The following is a 16,514-nucleotide window of genomic DNA, read 5'->3' as shown; positions in this document are numbered from 1 at the left end:
GAAAAACTGGAGGAAGTGAAGTGTTTTAGATATCTGGGAGTGGATCTGTCAGCGGATGGAACCATGGAAGCGGAAGTGGATCATAGGGTGGGGGAGGGGGCGAAAATTTTGGGAGCCTTGAAAAATGTGTGGAAGTCGAGAACATTATCTCGGAAAGCAAAAATGGGTATGTTTGAGGGAATAGTGGTTCCAACAATGTTGTATGGTTGCGAGGCGTGGGCTATGGATAGAGATGTGCGCAGGAGGATGGATGTGCTGGAAATGAGATGTTTGAGGACAATGTGTGGTGTGAGGTGGTTTGATCGAGTAAGTAACGTAAGGGTAAGAGAGATGTGTGGAAATAAAAAGAGCGTGGTTGAGAGAGCAGAAGAGGGTGTTTTGAAATGGTTTGGGCACATGGAGAGAATGAGTGAGGAGAGATTGACCAAGAGGATATATGTGTCGGAGGTGGAGGGAACGAGGAGAAGAGGGAGACCAAATTGGAGGTGGAAAGATGGAGTGAAAAAGATTTTGTGTGATCGGGGCCTGAACATGCAGGAGGGTGAAAGGAGGGCAAGGAATAGAGTGAATTGGAGTCATGTGGTATACAGGGGTTGACGTGCTGTCAGTGGATTGAATCAAGGCATGTGAAGCGTCTGGGGTAAACCATGGAAAGCTGTGTAGGTATGTATATTTGCGTGTGTGGACGTGTGTATGTACATGTGTATGGGGGGGGGGGGGTTGGGCCATTTCTTTCGTCTGTTTCCTTGCGCTACCTCGCAAACGCGGGAGACAGCGACAAAGTATAAAAAAAAAAAAAAAAAAAAAAAAAAAAAAGTAAAAGTAATGTTATGATCCATAGAACAATAAGCTGATAAGATGGTTGTAAAACACATACGAGAACTTTTACATATGTTCATTCATACTTAAACATACATGGCAAATATAGTATGGATGGTGGTACAAATAACTTCATAGTCAGCCCTTTCAATGAATTTTTTCTAACGTTGCGAAGTAGAGAAAACTTGGTATACGTGAAATGATAGGGTGTACTCTTTTAAAGATGCTCCTTTCAGTCTGAATCTCAACACATGTATACATAGTCTTTCTTTATCAACAAGCGGCGGCCTCTACCGAGTCTGTTCCAACGCCCCTCCTTTAAAGTGAGGGAGTGGCCGCTTACTGGCACTCTTGTCTCTGATAGACGCTCCATTTTATTAAATCCTGATTTAATATTGTACATCTTGTGTACAAGAAATTCCCAATTTATAGACCGGTACAACTGACCTCTAGATGAATCAGAATATTTTGAATTCTCTTTCAAATCGTCACAGGCAAATCGTATATCATCTGCCTCATCAACAACGAAATCGTGTTAGCATCGTAATGTGTCACGTTGTTGTAGAGTGTCACAAGTATAGCATGAGACAGCGGGTCATCCAACATACACCTCTTCTCTTTCCACCTGCTGAAGAATAATTTACTTTGCTTTTGTTTAATCAAAACATAGCGGAGATTACCCAAGCTCCATCCGACACGAATCATTGCTCGTCGTCTTTCGTACATTCAACTGTTTGACACACTACATATACAGTTTATTCACGGGTTTGATGTCACCACACAGCCATGGTCCACATCCATACAGGACAATACACATCACTGCAGCACCAAATATATTTTACTTCATCTAGAATGGTACATCATTGTTCGTATTCACAAAAGCTATAAATTTGAGGGTGTGACATCTTGCTGTGGATGTGGATCCATAATGTTGGGGATGTGGATCCGTCTGCTGTGAATGAACTTCCCAGATATACACGTTGTTCAAACGGTGTCACTGTTAAGTTACCCTCATGTATTGGCTGCTTATAAAATCAATGCCGTTAACAATGAAGAATTTTACTTTACCTACATCTACCTGTATGCCAAGAACAACAAAAATGACTAAATATTTTGACTGAATTAATAATGGCAGTCCATGAAGTGGCTAACACCACCGTGTCACCCATAAGGAGCAGCGCATGCACCAACACCAGAAAACCATCCAACGCATAGATCTGCTTCCTAAGTCTGATCATGTTCACGTACAAGACAAACAGCAAGCAGGGAGGAGGACAGCCTGGTCGCACACCCCCAGATGTGTTGACTAATGCAGTGCCTACAATATAATTAGTAACTTTACACATTGCCACAACAGCAAAGACCACTGTCATTCCACAAACCAATCTTTTTAACGTAAAAAAAAGCACGTTTCGTTACACCTTATCACAAGGTTTAGAAAAGTCTACAAATGTCATATATGATTAAAATTTCTTCTTCGTCACATCTGTTCGTCATCATAGCGCTACAAATGAATTCAAACAACACTATACCATAGGGTCCTAACTAGGTTGTTTGTAATAATGGAGGAGAACAGGAACTCGTGGATTTTGTGGATTTTAAAGATAAAAACTTGTAGGGTTATCTTGTAGTTGAGGAGCAAATAATGTCAGTCGTGGATCTGAAGCCAAGCATTTATCGTGTAAGTTGAAACATATCTTTGGTAGTGTTGTCAGCAAGGTTAACACTCCTGTTCATGATAAAGCACCTCGACACATTCGCAGTAAAATGTTGGACCACAGTTTATATCCATCACTACGAGTGAATCAGACGTAGCTATCCTGATGTAGCTCGTTAGATCGAGATTGCCGAGGTTTTTGATAATTATGAATACCTGTATCAAATCACTTCTCAACCTTCTCTTTTCTAAATTAAATAGATGTAATTCGTTTAGTCGCCTCTAATAGGACTTGTTTCTCAAATCCTCCGAGAACCAAATAAATTAATTATATTTAGCTTAGAAAAGAGAAGACTGATGGGGAGAGTCGGTGATACTGCTTTCTGATCGAGGTGGTTGTTAGTGACATGTTAAGCTGTGCTGCTCCTCGCTCGAGTCTGTCATGGCGTGTATTTAAATGAACACGACGTGCTGTGAAAGCTATATTGAAATGGCGTGTTTCTACAGTATCCATTGAATATCACACTCTGTCCCATATTCTATCCACCTACTAACCTCTCGTAGCTTCCTCCTGACGCAGGCATGTAGCTGCTGGTAGAGAGGTGACACCTGCCTCTAGTTCTCCTCCAAGTTTTCAAGAAACGTATCCGTTACGTTGAAGACGGTAAGCCAAAACTCGGCCATGTTGTCGAACACTTTCCGAGTCAAAAGAGACAAGAAAAAATATATATTAGGATTTAGCCTCAAATATTCATAGCTTTGAAATACAAGTCCCAGAAAATTTATTCTACTTTGTTTATCTATGATTTTATCCCATGTCCAGTTGACATTTGACATTCTTACTGTTGACGTTCGCTCTTTTACCGTTGACTGTGGCCCACATACCGTTGATTCTGAACTTACATTTGGTCTTGTCTTACTGTTTAACTCTGAACATTTGGTCATGGTTCTTACCTTCGACTATGAACATCCTTTTCTAGTTATCTTTTTTTCAATCGTCAACGTGGGGTGAAAGAGGGCTATCTACGTGTAATGTTCCAATGCAACGTGTTGATAGTGAAACAAGTGGTAAGCAGGAAATGTGTACATCAGCAAGAAGGTAACAGATCAGAATGTACACGTCGAGGTCCCGGTAAGAAAGCCCTCACCCCCGGAGGGCACTTGCGCTCTCATAACTCCATGCCCCACGCCACTTACGAGTAACCAACGTGACCCGCACATAGTCTTTCCCAGTCAGTTCCCGAACGCCTCGTGTGACATCCAGGGTACCGCAGTTGCCGCTCTTCCAGGCTACCGTAGTAGCCGCACTTGTTTTCATGTGCAGCCGAGAGTGCAAAGCGATCTGCAGACCTGCGTGTCGAAAACGACGGTCTCTCACCCCTTGGAAGCAAGGATGTCAGGCTTCCTAAAAGACCCTGCAATAGGAATACGAGGCTCACAAACCACATCGCATCCCTCCAGCCTCAACCGGACGCCCACGAAATTATTGATGTTATTGTGGCGCTTCACCCTACCCTCGTGGGTACGTGGGCACGATTGTATAATGTGCCTAAGCGTACCAGGCTGGCGTTTGTTCTTATCGCTAGCCTGGCGACCAGCAATACACGCAGAGCTTGACTAACTCTGTAATTTCCTTATGCTTATAGGTTCCCGTGCCACTGCCTGGATCATTGGGTCTAACTTGGAGAGTAATTTTTCGAACAGTGATTGCTCTCGTAGTCGAAAGGTCTACCATCGCCCGTTGCCGAGTGGAAAAACGCGCAAGGCACATCGGCTGGCAGACAAATGCTCGGCGAATCGCCATCCACAAATGTCTGTCCATGCGTGCCAGCTGCGTGTTATATACTTCACCCAGCACCAAGTGGGGCATGGGCTTGGGCGCAAGATGGTCAATGATGATCGTAATCATTTACTGAGGTTTTAGACGCTCTGGTGATGTTGGCTAGCCACTCTTCTAGCAATGAACTGTAGGATCACCCCCCCCCCCCCCGAAAGAATACAAAGTTACTTGTAGTCGTCCTCAGCATCCATGAAGCCAATGGCGCTGGCCAAAACATGGAATGTCTGATTTGTGTTAATATACAAAGTCTTGCGCTTGCCGTCGACCTCCGTGCTGAGGGTCTGACACTTTCTCGGGTTCACCTGAAGGTCGCCCTCGCGAGAGTGTCTCCTATAAAATCATTGTTCTCTAGATCAACCGCTGTCTAGGTTACAAGGACCAAGTCATCGGCAAACGCCAGTACTGACACCTTCTGTTCCCCAACCCCAACACTCGATTTCTTCACCCTTGCGATTGCTTTGTCAATTACAAGATTGAAAAGAATTAGCGATAGTGGGTCACCTTGCCTGACCCCAAGTGTCATGTATATTTTCTCATACATCTTCCCGCCGCTTTCAATACGAGTCAAGGCTCAGTCGTACGTCGACACTACGTATGCCATGACTGGAACGAGGATCCCCTTCCGCGACATGACCCGCTCACTAGTGCTATGATTAATGCTATCGAATGCCTTGACCACGTCCAGGCATGCCAGGTGCACAACATGGGACTATTAATTGGGTTGTAAATGTTTGAATGGAGAAAAATTGGAGGAAGTGAAGTGTTTCAGATATCTGGGAGTGGATTTAGCAGAGAGTTTAACCATGGAAGCGGAAGTGATTCACAGGGTAGGGGACTGGTCGAAGACTCTAGATGTGGAAGGAGAGAAAGTTATCTCGGAGAGCAAAAATGGGTATGTTTGAAGGAATAATAGTTTCAACAATTCTATATGGTTGCGAGGCATGGGCTATAGATAGGGTTGTGCGGAGGAGGGGTGGATGTGTTGGAAATGAAATATTTAAGGACAATATTTGGCATGAGGTAGTTTCATCAAGTAAGTAATGAAAGGGAGAGATGTGTGAAAATATAAAGTGTGTAGTTGAGAGAGCAGAAGAGGGTGTGTTGAAATGGTTTGGATATGTGGAGAGAATGAGTGAGGAAAGGTTGACAAAGAGGATGTATGTGTCAGAGGTGGAGGGACAAGGAAATGCAGACCAAATTGAAGGTGGAAGGATGGAATGAAAAAGATTTTGAGCGATCGGGGCCTAGACATACAGCGGAAGTGGATCATAGGGTGGGGGAGGGGCGAAAATTCTGGGAGCCTTGAAGAATGCGTGGAAGTCGAGAACATTATCTCGGAAAGCAAAAATGGGTATGTTTGAAGGAATAGTGGTTCCAACAATGTTGTATGGTTGCGAGGCGTGGGCTATGGATAGAGTTGTGCGCAGGAGGATGGATGTGCTGGAAATGAGATGTTTTGAGGACAATGTGTGGTGTGAGGTGGTTTGATCGAGTAAGTAACGTAAGGGTAAGAGAGATGTGTGGAAATAAAAAAAAGCGTGGTTGAGAGAGCAGAAGAGGGTGTTTTGAAATGGTTTGGGCACATGGAGAGAATGAGTGAGGAAAGATTGACCAAGAGGATATATGTGTCGGAGGTGAAGGGAACGAGAAGTGGGAGACCAAATTGGAGGTGGAAAGATGGAGTGAAAAAGATTTTGTGTGATCGGGGCCTGAACATGCAGGAGGGTGAAAGGAGGGCAAGGAATAGAGTGAATTGGATCGATGTGGTATACCGGGGTTGACGTGCTGTCAGTGGATTGAATCAGGGCATGTGAAGCGTCTGGGGTAAACCATGGAAAGCTGTGTAGGTATGTATATTTGCGTGTGTGGACGTGTGTGTGTGTACATGTGTATGGGGGTGGTTTGGGCCATTTCTTTCGTCTGTTTCCTTGCGCTACCTCGCAAACGCGGGAGACAGCGACAAAGCAAAAAAAAAAAATATATATATATATATATATAAGGGATAGGGGAGAAAGGATACTTCCCACGTATTCCTTGCGTGTCGTAGAAGGCGACTAAAAGGGAAGGGAGCGGGAGGCTGGAAATCCTCCCCTTATTTTTTTTTTTTTCAAAAGAAGAACCAGAGAAGGGGGCCAGGTGATAATATTCCCTCAAAGGCCCAGTCCTCATCCTCTGTTCTTAACGCTACCTCGCTAATGCGGGAAATGGCGATTAGTATAAATATATATATATATATATATATATATATATATATATATATATATATATATATATATATATATATATATATATATATTATCCCTGGGGATAGGGGATTAAGAATGCTTCCCACGTATTCCCTGCGTGTCGTAGAAGGCGACTAAAAGGGGAGGGATCGGGGGGCTGGAAATCCTCCCCTCTCGTTTTTTTTCTTTTTTAATTTTCCAAAAGAAGGAACAGAGGGGGCCAGGTGAGGATATTCCAAAAAAGGCCCAGTCCTCTGTTCTTAACGCTACCTCGCTAACGCGGGAAATGGCGAAGTTTAAAAGAAAAAAGATATATATATATATATATATATATATATATATATATATATATATATATATATATATATATATATATTTCTTTTTCATACTATTCGCCATTTCCCGCATTAGCGAGATAGCGTCATGAACAGAGGACTGGCCCCCTTCTCTGTTCCTTCTTTTGGAAAATTAGGAAAAAAAAACATGAGGGGGAGGATATCCAGCCCCCCACTCTCTTCCCTTTTAGTCGCCTTCTACGACACGCAGGGAATACGTGGGAAGTATTCTAGAAATTCAAATGGATTTGTATGTAGCATTTATGGATCTGGAGAAGGCATATGATAGAGTTGATAGAGATGCTCTGTGGAAGGTATTAAAAATATATGGTGTGGGAGGCAAGTTGTTAGAAGCAGTGAAAAGTTTTTATCAAGGATGTAAGGCATGTGTACGTGTAGGAAGAGAGGAAAGTGATTGGTTCTCAGTAAATGTAGGTCTGCGGCAAGGGTGTGTGATGTCTCTATGGTTGTTTAATTTGTTTATGGATGGGGTTGTTAGGGAGGTGAATGCAAGAGTTTTGGAAAGAGGGGCAAGTATGCAGTCTGTTGTGGATGAGAGAGCTTGACAAGTGAGTCAGTTGTTGTTCGCTGATGATACAGCGCTGGTGGCTGATTCATGTGAGAAACTGCAGAAGCTGGTGACTGAGTTTGGTAAAGTGTGTGAAAGAAGAAAGTTGACAGTAAATGTGAATAAGAGCAAGGTTATTAGGTGCAGTAGGGTTGAGGGTCAAGTCAATTGGGAGGTAAGTTTGAATGGAGAAAAACTGGAGGAAGTGAAGTGTTTTAGATATCTGGAAGTGGATTTGGCAGCGGATGGAACCATAGAAGCGGAAGTGAATCATAGGGTGGGGGAGGGGGCGAAAATTCTGGGAGCGTTGAAGAATGTGTGGAAGTCGAGAACATTATCTCGGAAAGCAAAAATGGGTATGTTTGAAGGAATAGTGGTTCCAACAATGTTGTATGGTTGCGAAGCGTGGGCTATGGATAAAGTTGTGCGCAGGAGGGTGGATGTGCTGGAAATGAGATGTTTGAGGACAATTTGTGGTGTGAGGTGGTTTGATCAAGTAAGTAATAATAGGGTAAGAGATGTGTGGTAACAAAAAGTGTGTGGTTGAGAGAGCAGAAGAGGGTGTTTTGAAATGGTTTGGGCACATGGAGAGAATGAGTGAGGAAAGATTGACCAAGAGGATATATGTGTCAGAGGTGGAGGGAACGAGGAGAAGTGGGAGACCAAATTGGAGGTGGAAGGATGGATTGAAAAAGATTTTGGGTGATCGGGGCCTGAACATGCAGGAGGGTGAAAGGCGTGTAAGGAATAGAGTGAACTGGAACGATGTGGTATACCGGGGTCGACGTGCTGTCAATGGATTGAACCAGGGCATGTGAAGCGTCTGGGGTAAACCATGGAAAGTTGTGTGGGGCCTGGATGTGGAAAGGGAGCTGTGGTTTCGGTGCATTATTACATGACAGCTAGAGACTGAGTGTGAACGAATGAGGCCTTTGTTGTCTTTCCTAGTGCTACCTCGCACACATGAGGGGGGAGGGGTTGTTATTCCATGTGTGGCGAGGTGGCGATGGGAATGAATAAAGGCAGACAATATGAATTATGTACACGTGTATATATGTACATGTCTGTGTGTGTATATATATGTATACATTGAGATGTACAGTTATGTATATTTGCGTGTGTGGACGTGTATGTATATACATGTGTATGTGGGTGGGTTGGGCCATTCTTTCGTCTGTTTCCTTGCGCTACCTCGCTAACGCGTGAGACAGCGACAAAGCAAAATAAAAAATATAATAAATATATATATATATATTTATAAATATATATATATATATATATATATATATATATATATATATATATATATATATATATATATGTGTGTGTGTGTGTGTGTGTGTGTGTGTGTGTGTGTAGATTTGTGGGCTGAAAAAGGACTGGTGATTGGGAATATCTGGTTCAAAAAGAGACATATACACAAGTATACGTATGTAAGTGGGAGAGATGGCCTGAGAGTGTTATTGGATTACGTGTTAATTGATAGGAGCGCGAAAGAGAGACTTTTGGATGTTAATGTGCTGAGAGGGGCAACTGGAGGGATGTCTGATCATTATCTTGTGGAGGCGAAGGTGAAGATATGTAGAGGTTTTCAGAAAAGAAGAGAGAATTTTGGGGTGAAGAGAGTGGTAAGAGTGAGATTGGAAAGGAGACTTGTTTGTGGAAGTATCAGGAGAGATTAAGTGTAGAATGGACAAAGTGAGAGAAAATGACGTAAGGGGAGTGGGGGAGGAATGAGATGTATTTAAGAAAGCAGTGAAGGCTTGTGCAAAGGATGTCTATGGCATGAGAAAGGTACGAGGTGGGCAGATTGGAAAGGGTAGTGAGGGGTGGGATGAAAAAGTAAGATTGTTAGTGAAAGAGAAGAGAGGCATTTGCACGATTTTTGCTAGGAAATAATGCAAATGACTGGGTGATGTGTAAAAGAAAGAGGCAAGAGGTCAAGAGAAAGGTGCAAGAGGTCAAAAAGAGGGAAAATGAGAGCTGTATCATTAAATTTTAGGGAGAATAAAAAGATGTTTTGATAGGAGGTAAATAAAGTGCGTAAGACAAGAGAACAAATGGGAACATCGGTGAAGGGGGGAAATGGGGAGGCATCAAGCAATGGTGATGTGAGAGGGAGATGGAGTGAGTATTTTGAAGGTTTGTTGAATGTGTTAGATGATAGAGTGGCAGATATAGGGTATTTTGGTCGAGGAGGTGCGCGAAGTGAAAGGGGTCAGGGAGAATGATTTGGCAAACAGAGAGGAGGTAGTGAAAGCTTTGCGGAAGATGAAAGCTGGCATGGCGGAGGGTTTGGGTGGTATTGCAGTAGAATCTATTAAAAAAAAGGGGTGACTGTGTTGTTGACTAGTTGGTGAGGATATTTAATGTATGTATGATTCATGATGAAGTGCCTGAGGATTGGCGTAATGCATGCATAGTGCCACTGTACACAGACAAAGGGGATAAAGGTGAGTGTTCAGGTTACAGAAGTATAATTTTGAGTACTCCTTGGAAATTATATGGAAGAGTATCGATTGAGAGATTCGATGATATTTCTCGTGGCACAAGAGTTAGTTAATAACCGAGATGGCATTACTCCAGTCAATACAATGATCATAATTTTTAACATGAATAAACAAGGCAATTGATTCTTGTCCCTACATCGTATCTATGCTACTTAAGTTTAAAAGAAAGATTCTTACCAGTCTGCCCAACATAAAACTTATACAATTTCTACATGATACTCTATAGATGCATCCTGCAGAACTTTCTGGCGAGTTTCTGTTTAAGATATTCTTTATAGTATTGTTGTTGGTGAAGGCAACATTTTCATTAAAGGATTTAAGCAACATGGGAAGTAAAAGTGAAATTATTACCAAACAGGAGAAGTAAAAGGTTCTTGTGTCAAGAGGAGGTTTGGGTACAACTATAAAATTATTTCTTTCTCAGCAAGCCAGCACCAGATCCCGACAAGCCTGCATCAGAACCACATCATTGTTTCACCCTGAGAGTTTTATATTCTTTGGCTGAGCTCATTGATAGCACGTCGCCCCTTGCATACCATAAAGCGTTAATTTGCTGTATTCCATGCACGTCTTGCAATGCGTTTATGTTATGAAATGTTACGGAGAACTGCATTCAAGAAATTAAAACGGTTGACTTTCATGAGCGAACTTTAGTCACCCTCCACCCAACGCTGGTGAGGATGACCTCAGGCCATTTCGGTGTCAACAACTATACAGCGTAATGGCATTATTACTTCATCAACCTGCGTGATGAAGCAGCGTTGCAGCGAATGTTACCAGGGAACATCGTAATAATGTAAACAGATGAGTCGTGATGTGCTGGGGCCAAGATAACCGGTCGTGAGCTATGTTATAGTCTTGAAGTAAGTGAACAGAAGTGCAGTCAACAACTCAGAAATATCATAAGCATGACCAATGCTTCACTTGTGTCACGTCATGTTTGCTGTCAACAGTCTCCCATAATGTGCAGAGTGCGAGCCATCTTACCTGTAGGGGTGCCAAAGCCGGTCCATGGTAGGAGAGCGCGACCTGTAACATCATCAACCTGGGCCTCAGCACGGTGGTAACTGGCTGCTCTTCACTTAGTCACTTCCAGTGGTGCCACGTTTTCTATACGAAGGAGAACTGGGCAATGTGCCAAAAATCAGCAGTTCTAATGCTTTTATTCGCACTTTTGACCGTCTTCTTGCAATGGGGGGAGTGCTATAAAGCTGGCTTTGCGCATGTGTAGTGTACGGATATATAACACCTCAGTCCAGCGATACCGTTTTGAAGACTTTCGTCTGCTAATGAAGAAAAAAGTGACATATGGCAACCATTAGGTTTGTCCCCTCCCCACACGCCATTAACAAAGTTCTTCACTTTGCAATCATATATTTTGTTATAAAAGTAAAGTGATGAAAAGTATATTATATTTATATAGAACTGTGTTCTATCAAAATTATGAATAAAAAATAATCCATAACGAATTTGAGCCAATTTGACCCGTGGACACGGCCACGTCTGCGAAGAATGAAATTCTCCATTTGCATTTAAGTCTATTTCTTGCAATCTATTCGTAGATGATGCAAGCAAGAATCTTTTATGGTTATTTATTCATAACAGCCCCGTATACTTCACAAATAAAGTAAATAACTTAAGATTTGAACCAACGATCACGGATACCACTCTCAAGATGTGTTCCTTTGAACAACGTCACAAAGTGCCTCTCATTGGTGATATACTGCTGTCAGGATACACTTTCATTCATCCAAACAACGGTAAGTGTCACTTGTTAACAACATCGTATACTATTGTTCTTTAATCTTCTAAAAGGATGTATATATATTTGTTATAACTGAACATTTAAAGAAAACCTACTTTAAAGAAAGGCGGGCTGTTTTTGGATTACATTTTATCTAATATTTTACAGGTTGTTATGGCTCTCAATCAAGATTGAGGGATGATGAATGGTTACTAAAGGAGGAGTTCAAACCCTGGTTATCCAGGGTAGAGGATGATCCTGCCAAAGCTTTTCGTAATAAGTGTCGAAAAGTATCTGATGCAAACCTCACGACTATCAAAAGGCTCAAGGTAAGAGCAGCACTTTTATTTATTAATGATATTTATTTGTATTCCATGATAATGTTAGCAGTAGTGATTGTGATATGAACTCATTGTAAAGTGATTATAATCGAACTTTATACGCATCAAAAACAACATTGCTTGAATTTCACAGACCGTGCAGTGTCACAGACAGTCTTTTGTGGTGAAGATACAATTATCATCGTTCTAACTGGGCGTTTATTGAACTGAAAACCCAGATTCACAGCGCCAGCGAAGAGCATCAGGAGCAGAATCATGAGGACCAGCATAATGTGCAACTGTAAATAAAATTGGCAACAATCTTGTTGATTTGCTTCATTGCTGACCATAACCTGTCACTGTGGACTGCCGACCATATGACTGAACTTTGCAGAGTAATGTTCCCAGATTCGGCGATTCCCCAAGGACTGGAGATGAAGAGAACAAAGTGCACTGAAATAACTCTGATGCTGGCTACGTGTATGACGGACAAGTTGGTTGAAACTTACGAGAGAACTTGTTCTCTGTCATCAGTGATGAATCATCTGACGTCAGACGACCACGTGCCTGACAGTCATTGTAAAATATTTTGATTCATATGAAGATATGATGAACACTAGAATGTTAATCACATTTATGGAGATAAGGATGAAAATTTCGGCTCAAATGAAGAATATCTATTGAAAATATTTATGGAAGACATTAGCTAGTCATCAGATTCCACTTTACAGCTTTGTGGGTTTTACTGCAGATGGGGCTTCTAATCTAATCTAATAGGGGGAGGGGGGTAAGTCCACCTCACTATGTAGCAGAGTAAGGGAAGCACTTCCGGCACTACCATTTTCAGGTACATTTACCATTCGATTTACCTGTGTGCATCAGAGACTGCTAAAATACTGCCTAGGCATGCAAGGATTTGATACGCAATATCTATACTCACTTGGCACATACTGCTAAGAGAAACAATGACTTACCAGTTTCAAAGTTTTCTCGAGTTGAAGCCTCATAAGATCCTACATGCATGTCAGACTCGCTGGCTATTCTTTCACAACGCAGTAAAGAGAATATTAGAACAATGGAAGGTATTGATAGATTATTAGAACAAGGGAAGGTATTGATAGATTATTAGAACAATGGAAGGTATTGATAGATTATTAGAACAAGGGAAGGTATTGATAGATTATTAGAACAATGGAAGGTATTGATAGATTATTAGAACAAGGGAAGGTATTGATAGATTATTAGAACAATGGAAGGTATTGATAGATTATTAGAACAAGGGAAGGTATTGATAGATTATTAGAACAATGGAAGGTATTGATAGATTATTAGAACAATGGAAGGTATTGATAGATTATTAGAACAATGGAAGGTATTGAAAGATTATTAGAACAATGGAAGGTATTGATAGATTATTAGAACAATGGAAGGTATTGAAAGATTATTAGAACAATGGAAGGTATTGAAAGATTATTAGAACAATGGAAGGTATTGAAAGATTATTAGAACAATGGAAGGTATTGAAAGATTATTAGAACAATGGAAGGTATTGAAAGATTTTTAGAACAATGGAAGGTATTGAAAGAATGTTAGAACAATGGAAGGTATTGAAAGATTATTTCACAAAGAAAGAATCAAAGGAAAACTAAGGATCGTTGACTTGATACTAAAATATCTGAATGACCTTCAATGTTTTTTTATTGGAATGTTTTGAACTTCATTCTGCCTACGTTCAACAGATTAAACCTTATGTTTCAGAAAGAGTCTTCTACAATACATTTAATCTATTTTCAAATTTGTAGGTCATATAAGACTTTGCTACAATATTTTTGCCGTAAGGATCCTATTGATAGGGAAGACATAGTATCATTTGACCCTAACCTTGAAGTCAACCACATAACATTGAGCAATATCTACTTAGGGGCAGCAGTGCATGATGGCTTGCATCGAACAGAAGAATACAAAAATCAAGAAATGGTAAACGATGTGAGGTACAGATGCAGAACTTTTATGATCAAAATGTGTCAGGAGTTACATAAAAAACCCAACATGTAAGATCCATTGTGGCATATAACTTCATATTTGAATCCGGATAAAGTTTTGGATAAGTGGAAAGTGTAGGCCGTATTTATAAAGGCAACATCCAAGCTTTGGACAATGAACCGAGAAATCTCGATAGCCCTCCATTACCACCAGAACTGAGGATGGAACATAGCGGAGTCATTGATTTTGATCGTAAACTGGGAGAAATCAGAGAAGACAATGTGTACCAGTTTAAAAATTTAGCTACATTTGCCTTGCAAGTCTTATCATTACCAATAACAAATACAGATCCAAAAAGTTTTTTTTTTTTCAAAACTAATTCTGATTAAAAATGATTGATGAAGCAAACTTAATATCGCGTCAGTTCAAGCACTGACCGTTGCTACAGAAGGTGTCAGAGAGCAAGAATGTTGCTATAAGTTTAAACTAACAAAAGCAACGGTACCCAGACTTTAGGCTTTAGGGAACTGCATACTCTTAGCCCCTATATCATACTTACTGTTGCACTAAGTTACTTTTGTTACTGCTGTTATACTTAATTACTTTTGTTACTATTATTGTACTTATTGTTTTCGATACTACTGTTTTACTAATAAGATTGGTTATTATGTACTTATGATTACTTTTATTCCTACTGTTGCTTTTGTTTCACTTACTATTAATCTTATATGTACTATGTATGTAAAGTTCTATCATTCAACGAAATCCTATTTTTCCTCAATATCAGTTTCAACTCTACAACTCAATCAGTTAAGAAGCAATTCTTATTTGATAAAAATAGGTGGTTAGTCTACTCCAAAAAAAGAATTCTTTTTTCAGATAATCCAAGATGGCGGCGGTCAAATGTGCGAAGAAAAGCATCAGAACTGCTGATGGCATCATTGCCCATTTTACTACTGTGTAGAAAACGTGGCACCACTGCCTTCACAGCACTCAGGACAATTATGTGAGGTCATGACAGTTATGTGAGGTTATGACAGTTATGAGGTCATGACAGTTATGTGAGGTCAGTGACGGGATATCTGTCCAGACCTGCTGATGTATTCCCCTGGCACTCAGTTACTAACCTGGACCAAAGCTTCTCAAACTTTCTGGTTTTCCCGGCGTAACTTTGACCAGGTCCAGCCACTACTCAGTTGTTGTGACCAATTGTCCAATGAATGCGAGAAAAATGAAAGTCTTTCTACACAAGCATGATGATGAGTGTAGTAAAACTTACCTTTATAAGCATATGTACTGTTTATTTAAGTGATTTATAATAAGATATATTCCCATGAAATAAAGTTGCAGTCCTTTGTTGAGAGTGTGTGAGTTATGCTGTTTACAACTCTCACTAGGAACATACCTTGTCGCGTTGCCAACCGCAGATTATAACTATTATTATTACTATCACTGCTATGACCACTATTGTTAGTAATATCAAAATACTACTACTACTACTACTACTACTACTACTACTACTACTACTACTACTGCTACTACTACTGCTACTACTACTATTACTGCTACTGTTGTTGCTGCTGCTACCACTACTACTACTACTACTACAACTAAACCCAGGTATTAAGATTAACAAGACAGTACGGTACCATACTCTTTAGTGGGGGCAGAGGTCTGACACTTCTGGCGCTGCTCCCCACGCTGGCCACCAACCCCAGCAGCATGGGGGAACCTCCCCAACAGGACCACAGCTAGCCGCCCTGCTTCCATCCTCACTGTGGTAGGGACAGTCACATTGCAGGACGGAGTACCACTGACTCACAGCTCAGTAATTCTCATCTTGACTTGTGTGTTTATACAAAACTTTCTTACCAATCAAGCTATGAACCTCTGTCTGTGCCATAAACCTCTGTCTGTGATATAAACCTCTGTCCGTGCCATAAATCTCTGTCGGTGCCACAAACCTCTGTCTATGCCACAAACCTCTGTCTGTGCCATAAACCTCTGTCTGTACCATAAACCTCTGTCTATACCATAAACCTCTACATGTTCCATAAACCTCTGTCTATGCCATAAACCTCTTTCTGCGCCATAAACCTCTGTCTATGCCATGAACCTCTGTTTGTACCATAAACCTCTGTCTGTGCCATAAACTTCTGTTTGTGCCATAAGGTTTTGTCAATGACATAACCTCTGTTTGTGATGTAATTTCGTCTGTACCATAAATTTTGTCTGCAATAAAAACTTGTCTGTGCCATAAACTTCCGTTTGTGTCTATACTATATATTTCTGTCTATTATACGAGTCTGTTTTTGCTATAAACTTGTGTCTGTGTCATCAACCTTTGCTTGTGAACGAGTATGTCAGCCTGTCTCATGCCCTGGAAAAGAAATACTACTTACAACTGACTCCACAGATCCGACTGCCAGGCCACACAGGTACAGGTTCGAGTCCCAGGTCACACAGGTCTAGCTCCGAGTGTTAGATACAGGAGATAAATCTATGATAATTAC

This window comes from Panulirus ornatus, chromosome 10, assembly GCF_036320965.1.
Source record: "Panulirus ornatus isolate Po-2019 chromosome 10, ASM3632096v1, whole genome shotgun sequence".
NCBI lineage: Eukaryota > Metazoa > Arthropoda > Malacostraca > Decapoda > Palinuridae > Panulirus > Panulirus ornatus.
Note: the sequence above shows the minus strand (reverse complement) of the source record.